Source organism: Choloepus didactylus, chromosome 21 (assembly GCF_015220235.1).
Source record: "Choloepus didactylus isolate mChoDid1 chromosome 21, mChoDid1.pri, whole genome shotgun sequence".
Taxonomy (NCBI): domain Eukaryota; kingdom Metazoa; phylum Chordata; class Mammalia; order Pilosa; family Megalonychidae; genus Choloepus; species Choloepus didactylus.
The window spans coordinates 47,786,638-47,796,466 of NC_051327.1; the positions used below are offsets into that span (position 1 = coordinate 47,786,638).

At 39.0% G+C, this 9,829-nt stretch overlaps 1 pseudogene; it reads left to right on the plus strand.

Annotated features, from left to right (window-relative positions):
* The first annotated feature begins 4,606 nt into the window (after positions 1-4,606).
* On the plus strand, positions 4,607-4,915 carry LOC119517044 (annotated as a pseudogene).
* The last annotated feature ends 4,914 nt before the right edge of the window (positions 4,916-9,829 follow it).

Here is a 9,829-nt window from a genome sequence, read left to right on the forward strand (position 1 = left end):
AACTTTCTTTGCAGAAATGGAAATGTCAATCACCAAATTTATATGGAAGGGTAAGGGGCCCCAAACAGCTAAAGCAATCTTAAAAAAGAAGAATGAAGTTGGAAGACTCATATTTTCCAATCTTAAAACTTATTACAAAGCTATAGTAATAAAAACAGCATGGTACTAGCACAAGGACAGGCATATAGACCAATGGAAGAGAATTGAGAACTCAGAAATCAACCCTCACATTTATGGCTGTTTTAGTTTGCTAAAGCTGCCAGAATGAAACATACCAAAAATGAGATGACTTTTACAGTGGGGATTTATTAACTTAAAAAAATTTATAGTTCTTAAGCCATGGAAATGTCCAACTCAAGGCATCAACAATACCTGGACTCTGAAGACAGGCTGCTGGCATCAGGACACCTTTGTCACATGGGAAGGCACATGGCTGGTGTCTGCTGGTCCTTCACTCCTGGGTTTCATTGCTTTCAGCTTCTGGTTCCAGTGGCTTCCTCTCTTATCTTCTATGGGTCCTCTCTAAGTTTCCCCAAGGCTTTTCTCTACATGCTTCTCTTAATTTCTTCTCTTTTAAATGACTCCAGTAAAAGAATTAAGACCCACTTTGAATGGGGTGGGTCACATCTCCACCTACAACAGGTCTGCACCCACAGGAATGGATTAAAAGAACAAGGTCTTTTCTGGAGTATATAGCAGCTTCAGACCCCACAGTGGTCAGATGATTTTTGTCAAAGGCACTAAAACAATGCAATGGAGAAAGGATAGCCTTTCAAGAAATGTTGCTGGAACAATTAAATGTCTATGTGCAAAAAGAAAGAGGAGAAGGGGGAAAATGAGAACTTAAATCCATACCTCACACCATACCCAAAAATGGATCATAGCCGTAAATGTAAAACCTAAAACTATCAAAATTCTAGAAGAAAACATAGGAGAAAATCTTTGTGACTTTGGGTTAGGAAAAGATTTCTTAACTTCAGTACCAAAAATATAAGCCATAAAAGAACAAATTGGATTTCATCAAAATAAAAACATGTATTAGTGATATGAATGAAGCAGGTCTGGTTAAGACCAGGGCAAGCCAGGCCAAAGGATAAAGGTTGAAACTGATTGTGTTTTAAAACTTCAACTTTCATATGAGACCAAGGGAATAGATACCTATTTGGTACAGGATCTAAATTTTCTAAACGGTTCAACTCTACAGTCGATTTGTTCAAACACCACAATTGCATGGAACTTTGAATAGGAAGTGAGATACGGTAGGTTAGTATAGGCTGGAGTGAAATAGTGACACATCCTAGAGTAATTTGGGCAGATAATAAAAAACATATTTACAGCCTTCCCCTCCCCAGCCCCGAGGATCTGGGGGAAGGTGCGGATGTGTTGGACATCCTCACCTGGACTGGTGTTGATGTTGTCATAAACATTGGGACTGGCGGTTTGATGTGCTGAGCCCTCGAGCAAGGGACTTGCCCTTATGAAGCTCATTACCACAAAGGAGAGTCAAAGTTGTATGTAATGGTGCCTAAGAGTCTCCCCCTGAGTACCTCTTTGTTGCTCAGATGTGGCCCTCTCTCTCTCTAACTGAGCCATCTCGACAGGTGAACTCGCTGCCCTCCCCCCTACGTGGGACCCGACTCCCAGGGGTGTAAATCTCCCTGGCAACGCAGAGTATGACTCCCGGGGATGAATGTGGACCCGGCATCGTGGGACTGAGAGTATCTTCTTGACCAAAAGGGGGATGCAAAATGAGATGAAATAGTTTCAGTGGCTGAGAGATTCCAAATGGAGTCGAGAGGTCACTCTGGTGGACATTCTTATGCACTATATAGATAACACCTCTTAGGCTTTAATGTATTGGAATAGTTCGAAGTAAATACCTGAAACTACCAAACTCCAACCCAGCAGCCTGGACTCCTGAAGACAATTATATAATAATGTAGATTACAAGGGGTGACAGTGTGATTGTGAAGACCTTGTGGATCACACCCCCTTTATCTAGTGTATGGATGAGTGGAGGAATGGGGATAAAAACTAAAGGAGAAATGGGGTGGGATGGGGGGATGATTTGGGTGTTCTTTTTTCACTTTTATTTTTTATTCTTGTTCTGGTTCTTTCTGATGTAAGGAAAATGTTCAGAGATAGATTGTGGTGATGAACGCATAACTATGTTATCATACTGTGGACAGTGGATTATATATCATGGATGATTGTATGGTGTGGGAATGTATTTCAATAAAACTGAATTTAATTAAAAAAACAAACAAAAAAATAAAATAAAAACATGTATACTCTTCAAAAGACAGCTTAAAAAAAAAAAAACAGACAGCCTTAAGAGAAAGAAAATATAAGTCATAGACTGGGAGAAAATCTTTGCAAAGCATATATCTGATCTAGAATAAAGAACTCTCAAAACTCAACAATAGGAAAAAACCCAAAAGATTTGGCAGGGATGGGGTGGGGGGGGTGGCAAAAGATTTAAACAGACCCTTTGCCAAAGAAGATAGGCAGATGGAAAATAAGCAAATGAAAAAATAGAAAAAGATGGTTTAATTGCAAATTAAAACCACATGAGATACACTCTAAACCCATTGGAATAGTTAAATTTTAAAAGACAGACCTACGAATGGTGGGCAAAGATGTGGAGCAATTGTAATATAACTCTCATCCTCTTCTTGTGGGAATATAAATTGTGCAACCTCTTTGGAAAGCAGTTCAGCAGTTTATTATAAATGCATTAGAAATGCACCTACTATATGATCCAGCTATTCTGATTTTAAGTATTTACCTAAGAGAAAAGGAAATAGACACCCATCCAAAGATATATATGAATGTTTATAGCAGCTTTACTTTAATAACCAAAAGACTAGAAACAAATCAAATGTACATCAACAATGAATGAATAAACAAATTGTGATATTCCCACAAAATAGAATATTGCTGAGCAAAAAAAATAAAAGATGGGGGGAATGAGCTATTGATACACACAACATGGATAAATCTCAAAATAATTGTGCTGAATGAAAGCAGCCAGACAAAAAAGAATGTCTACTTCATGACTTTACATAGAACTCTAGAACATTATATGACCACTACCACAAAAGGAAAAAAAAAAAAAAAAAAAACTGTAAACAAACACTGAGCCCTCCCAAACAATATTCATGCTGAAGTATTGAGGGCAAAGTGTACTGATGTCTGCAGTTTACTTTGAAATACATAAAAAATGATTTATCCTATGGTTGTGCCTAAGAGCCTCCTCCCGAATGCCTCTTTGTTGCTCAGATGTGGCCCTCTCTCTCTGGCTAAGCCAACTTGAAAGGTGAAATCACTGCCCTCCCCCCTACGTGGGATCAGACACCCAGGGGAGTGAATCTCCCTGGCAACGTGGAATATGACTCCCGGGGAGGAATGTAGACCTGGCATCGTGGGACAGAGAACATCTTCTTGACCAAAAGGGGGATGTGAAAGGAAATGAAATAAGCTTCAGTGGCAGAGAGATTCCAAAAGGAGCCAAGAGGTCACTCTGGTGGGCACTCTTACGCACAATTTAGACAACCCTTTTTAAGTTCTAAAGAATTGGGGTAGCTGGTGGTGGATACCTGAAACTATCAAACTACAACCCAGAACCCATGAATCTCAAAAACAGTTGTATAAAAATGTAGCTTATGAGGGGTGACAATGGGATTGGGAAAGCCATAAGGACCACACTCCACTTTGTCTAGTTTATGGATGGATGAGTAGAAAAATAGGGGAAGGAAACAAACAGACAAAGGTACCCAGTGTTCTTTTTTACTTCAATTGCTCTTTTTCACTCTAATTATTATTCTTGTTATTTTTGTGTGTGTGCTAATGAAGGTGTCAGGGATTGATTTAGGTGATGAATATACAACTATGTAATGGTACTGTAAACAATCGAAAGTACAATTTGTTTTGTATGACTGCGTGGTATGTGAATATATCTCAATAAAATGAAGATTAAAAAATGATTTATTAATAAAGCATCAGTAGAGGACTGGATAGTGGGTAACTATGTGACGAGACAAGTCTAGTAAAATGTTAATGATAGAATCCTGTCTATGGGTTTCAGATGTCTACTAGAAAATCATTTAAACCATTTTGTATTTTTGAAAAATTTGTTACACAATTTTGGAGAAAAAGACTAGGAGTGTGGTCTGAATGGCTTGTTTTTGAGATGCCTATAAGATGCAAGTGGAGAAGTCAAGCAGGCAGTTGGATACGAAAGTGTGGAATTTGGAGTACAAGTCATGACTTGAGTTAAATATTTGTGAGTCATCAGTGTTTAAGTCAGAGGTTGGCAATCTACAGCCTGCAGACTAAATCCAGCCCACTGCCTGTTTTCATATGGCCTCTGAACTAAGAATGGCTTGTACAATTTTAACTGAAAAAAAATCAAAAGAAGAAGAATGACGTGAAAACTGAACAAGCACACCAATGTTCACAGCAGCATTATTCATAATTGCCATAAGGTGGAAGCCACCCAATTGTCCTTCAACAGATGAATGGATAAACAAAATGTGGTATAGCCATCCCATGAATATTATTCAGTCATAAAAAGTCATAAAAAGGAATGGGGGGCTGTGGTTTGATGTCTCAAACCACCTCGCTGGAACAGCCTGTCAGGAGGCCAGAAGACAGAACTAAGGCTGTCTGTGCATCTGTGGATGAGTGCACAGAAGATGTTTGTAAAATGTGAGAACACCTGAAGAAAATGAATCCCAACAGCCCCTCTATCACATGTGATAGCAGTCAGTTTGATTTTACTGATGATCTGGCAGACTTCAGCTGCTTTGTTTACCGAGCTGATACCCAGACACATCAGCCTTACAACAAAACCCAGATTAAGGAGAAGATCTACGTGTTTCTCCTGCAGTAGGCTCAACAGGCTGGGAAATAGTAGAGTTGCAAGCATTAGGGGGCAGAGGGTGGGCTTGCACCACACATGTGTACAGTGTGCTGTAGTGGAAGTTTTGTACTGTAGTAGTCCTGTTTCTATTTTGTTTCATTCTAGCCAGCATTGAATGTTTTAGAGCAAATGTGAAGAGCTTGTTCAATCTGAAACCCCTATTGCACCCTTCCCCCTCCCCGCTTTTTTATGTAAACATTTTTATGATGATTTAGATGAATGTTGTTTGTCGGTCAGTGTTGGTTCCAATCCTTCAAGCTGTTTGTATCTGCTTTATAACATTCACTGCACTAATCTTTCTGCAAGATGGGGTGGTGGTGGGGTGGTGGTGGTGACAAAATGTAGTTATGTCCTCAAAATAAAGTCTTAGTAATAAATAAATAAATGTCTTTAGTTAAAAAAAATAATAATGATGAAAGGAATGGAGTTCTGATCCCTGCTACAATATGGATGAAACTTGAAGATATCACGTTGAGAGAAAAAAAGCCAGATATAAAAGTACAAATGTTGTATGATCTCGCTAACAGGAAATAATCAGAATAAATAAATTCAAAGAGTCGGAAGTTAGAATACAGATTACCAGGACTGGGGGTGGAGAATGGGGAGTTAATACTTAATTGGTACAGAATTTCTGTTTGAGGTGATGGAAAAGTTTTGGCAATGGCTGGTGGTGACTGTAGCACAGCACTGTGAATGCTATTAGCACTGCTGAATTGTATATTTGAAAGTGGTTGAGGGGAAATTTTTTAGCATAAATTTTTTTAAGTCATAGAAATGTACAACACAAAGAGTGAATTCTACTGCAAACTATGGACTATAGGTTATAGTATAATTATAATAATATTGCTTCATCAATTGTAAGAAATGTACCACACTAATGCAAAGTGTTCATAATAGGGAAAACTGGCTGTGTGAGGACGGGATATATGGGCTCTCTGTACTTTCTGCATGACTTTTCTGTAAACCGATAACTGCTCCAATTTAAAAAAAAAATAAAAAAAATAAATGAGATTCAAATTGCAGTGTTCATAAAGTTTTATTGGAATACGATCCCACCCATTCATTTATGTATTATCAATGGCTGCTTTCAAGCTTCAAAAGCAGAATAAAGTTGTGGCTATAGAGACTATTCGTTGCGGCACCCTCATCACTTCACATTGCTGCTTGGGGACCACAAGTTATAGACCCAGTTTAACATTACAGCGTTTCAAGTGCCATGAGTATCACCAAACTGTGACTTTGAAAAAAATTTACCAGTGTTCACCCATGATGTCTGTTCTGGTTTGGTAAAGCTGCTAGAATGTAATAATCCAGAAATGGGTTGGTTTTTACAACGGGGATTTATTAACTTACAGTGTACACTTCTAGGTTGTGAAAATGTTCAACTGAAGGCATCAACAGGATGATACTTGGACTCTGAAGACAGGCTGCTGGCATCCAGGACACTTCTGTCACATGGAAAAGCACATGGCTGGCATCTGCTGGTCTTGCACTCCTGGGTTTCATTGCTTTCAGCTTCTGGTTCCAGTGGCTTCCTCTCTGAGTTTCTGTGGGTTTTCTCTTAGCTTCTCCAGGGCTTTTCTCTGTGAGCTTCTCTTCAATTTCATCTCTTTGCTTCTGTATGTGTTTTATCTTCTTATAAAGGATCCCAGTATGAGTATTAAGACCCACCTTGAATGGCCTGGGTCACATCTCAGTTGAAATAACTTAATCAAAAGGTCCCACCCACAATAGGTCTGCACCCACAGTAATGGATTAAAAGAACATGGCCTTTTCTAAGGTACATAACAGCTTCAAATTACCACAATGTCCATATAAAAAAAGATGATGACACTCAATTGTAGATGTGCTGGTTTGGATGTATTATGTCTCCCAAAACACTGTGTTCTTTAATGCAATCTTGTGGCAGCAAACATATTCATGTTGCTTAGGTTGGAATCTTTGGATAAGGTTGTTTAATGGAGATGTGACCTACCCAACTGTGGGTAATACCTTTGATTAGATTATTTCCATGGAGTTGTGGCTCTACCCATTCAGTGTGGGTCTTAATTAAATCACTGGAGTCCTATAAGAACACATGGACAGAAGGAGCTTGCTGCTGCAGCCAAGAGAGATATTTTGGAGCCATTGAAAGCAGACTTTTTCTGACACTTTGCTCTGGAGAAGCTAAGAGAAGACAAAATGCCCCAAGAACAACATTTTGAAGAATGCGCAGGAGCTGAGAGAGGAGCTAGAACACAACCTGGGATCAGCAGATGCCAGCCACGTGCCTTCCCAGCTAACAGAGTTTTTCCGGACGTCATTGGCCTTCCTTGAGTTTAATCACTCATCCCAGTATAGTAATGAGTCTAATCACTCATCCCAGTATAGTAATCCTAACTCACAGGAAACAACTGTCAGGGAAATTAGAAGTTAAAAAAATATGAAAATGCAGCTGCAACTAAAGTAAGTTTCTGAGTGACTCGTTTGCTAGCCAAGCAAGGAGAGCTATGTAATTAAATCATATTTGATTGCAGTAGCTGAAGAAATGTGTTAAGAAGAAAAAAACTTGTTTAAGAGTATTAACCATTAAAGTGAAAGCAGTTACTCAAAGAAGTTAAGGAAATTGTGAGTAACATCAATAGTCAATTTAAAAACAAGGCAAATGATTCCAAGTGGTTTAACTCACTGGCTGTTAATGACTTAGATGTTACCAATACTTGAATGTGTTGAACCGTAATCCAGTAGACTTGATTCTTGATGATAACTGTATATAGCTTTTATCAAGTGACTGGGTGATTGTGAAAACCTTGTGATTGACACTCTCTTTACCCAGTTTATGGGCAGATGAGTAATAAAATAAAGACAAAAAAATATAGATGTTACCAATACTGCTTAGTTAGTGTTGTTTATTTGAGGAGTCAATGCTGAGTTTGAAGTGACTCAAGGATTAGCCTCTAAGCTGACCTCATATTGTAGCCAGCTATCAATTCATAACAGCCTAAAATGTCATTAAACATTTGAATCCTCCATCTCTTTTTTTCCTAGAAAAACAAAATAGCATGCATTTTTGTAGGTACACTGTGCTAGATTGGATATATTATGTCCTGCCAAAAGCCATACTCTTAATGCAATCTTGTGGGGGCAGATGCATTAGTGTTGATTAGGTTAGAATCCTTTGATTGAGTGTTTCCATGGAGATGTGACTCAATCAATTGTGGGCAAAACATTTGATTAAATTATTTCCATGGAAATATGGGTCATGCCCACTCAGGGTGGGTCTTGATTAATCACTGAAGTCCTATAAAGAGCTCACAGAAGTATTGCAAGCTCCTTGAAGTGAGGAGCTTATTCTTTTCTCTACTTGTTGTTACAACTTGTACTCAGTAGATAGTGAAATATCTGTAAACCTGGCTAATTGTTCAGTACCAAAGCCTACTGTTATTAATAACACATAAGAGATTAAGTAAAATGCTGTGAAAGTTGTTTTCAAAATGGCAATATTTAGAGAAAAGCAAAGAAAATATATTATTTAAACGGTGAAAAAAAAAAGAGAGAGCTCACAAACAGAAGGACCCCAGAACAGCTGAGAGAGATATTTTGAAGACGGTTGCTGAAAGCAGACTTTTGCTGACACTTTGAAGATGCTAGCCCAGTGTTTGCTCTGGAGAAGCTAAGAGAGGACAGAACACCCAAGAGCAACATCCTGAAGAACTCACGGGAGCTGAGAGAGGAGCTGGAACACAACCCGGGATCAGTAGATGCCAGCCATGTGCCTTCCCAGCTAACAGAGGTTTTCCAAACATCATTGGCCTTCTTTTGGTGAAAATAAACTCATGTTGATGCCTTAATGTGGACATTTTTCATGGCCTTCAGACTGTAAATGTGTACCAAATAAACCCCCTTTATAAAAGCCAATCCATTTCTGGTATTTTGCATAATGGCAGCATTAGCAAACCGGAACATACACCTATCTAGATTCTTAACTTTACAAACACTCTCCCGTAGTTAAAAAGCTCACCATACAAAAAATGGGTAGTGAAGTCAGAAGTCAAGTTAGGGAATGAGAGTTTATCAGGCCTTATATCAGGCTCTGGTTTTGCAACGTGCTACTTCTGTAGCCTTGGGAATTTTGTTTACTCTCTCTAAACCTCAAATTATCCTCCAAAGCCAAGACTGTTGGGAGGAATACATTTTGCATAGCACAATATTTAGCACCTTCTAAGTTCTCAGTAAATAATCAATATTAAGAAAAAACAATTAAAGACTGTGTTTAATAATGTGTGTCCTTAAGAAGCTTAGAGATTTGGCTGTCTCTGTCTAGCACCAGCTCCGTCTCTAGCTCACTGAGCTCCAACTGAAAGAGAAGGGGGTTTTGTAAGGAGGCTCCTACAAAGCAGACTGCCCACAAATTGACCAGCAGTAAAACACCCAGGAAGTAACTGGCTGCAAAAGCCACTGGCAAGGGTGTGCCCTCTACCAGAGGGGTAAAGAAACCTCTTCATTTCAGGCCTGGTACTGTGGCCCTCTGTGAAATTAGATGTTATCAGAAGTCCACTGAACTTCTGATTTACCAACTTCCCTCCCAAAGTCTGGTGTGAGAAATCACTCAAGACTTCAAAACAGATCTGCCCTTCCAGAGCGCAGCTATTGGTACTTTGCAGGAGGCAAATGAAGCCCAGCTGGTTGGCCTTTTTGAAGACACCAACCTGTGTGCTATCTATGGCAAACATGTGACAATTATGTCAAAAGGCATCCAGCTAGCACAACACATAGGTGGAGGACATGATTAAGAATCCACTATGGTGGGAAGCATTTCATTTTCAAAAAACAATTTTTTCTTCTTCCTGTTATTGATAGTTCTGAAGTTTAGATATTTTTCTTCCATGAGGTCAAAAGGTACCTGAGTATATGATTGTGAATGGA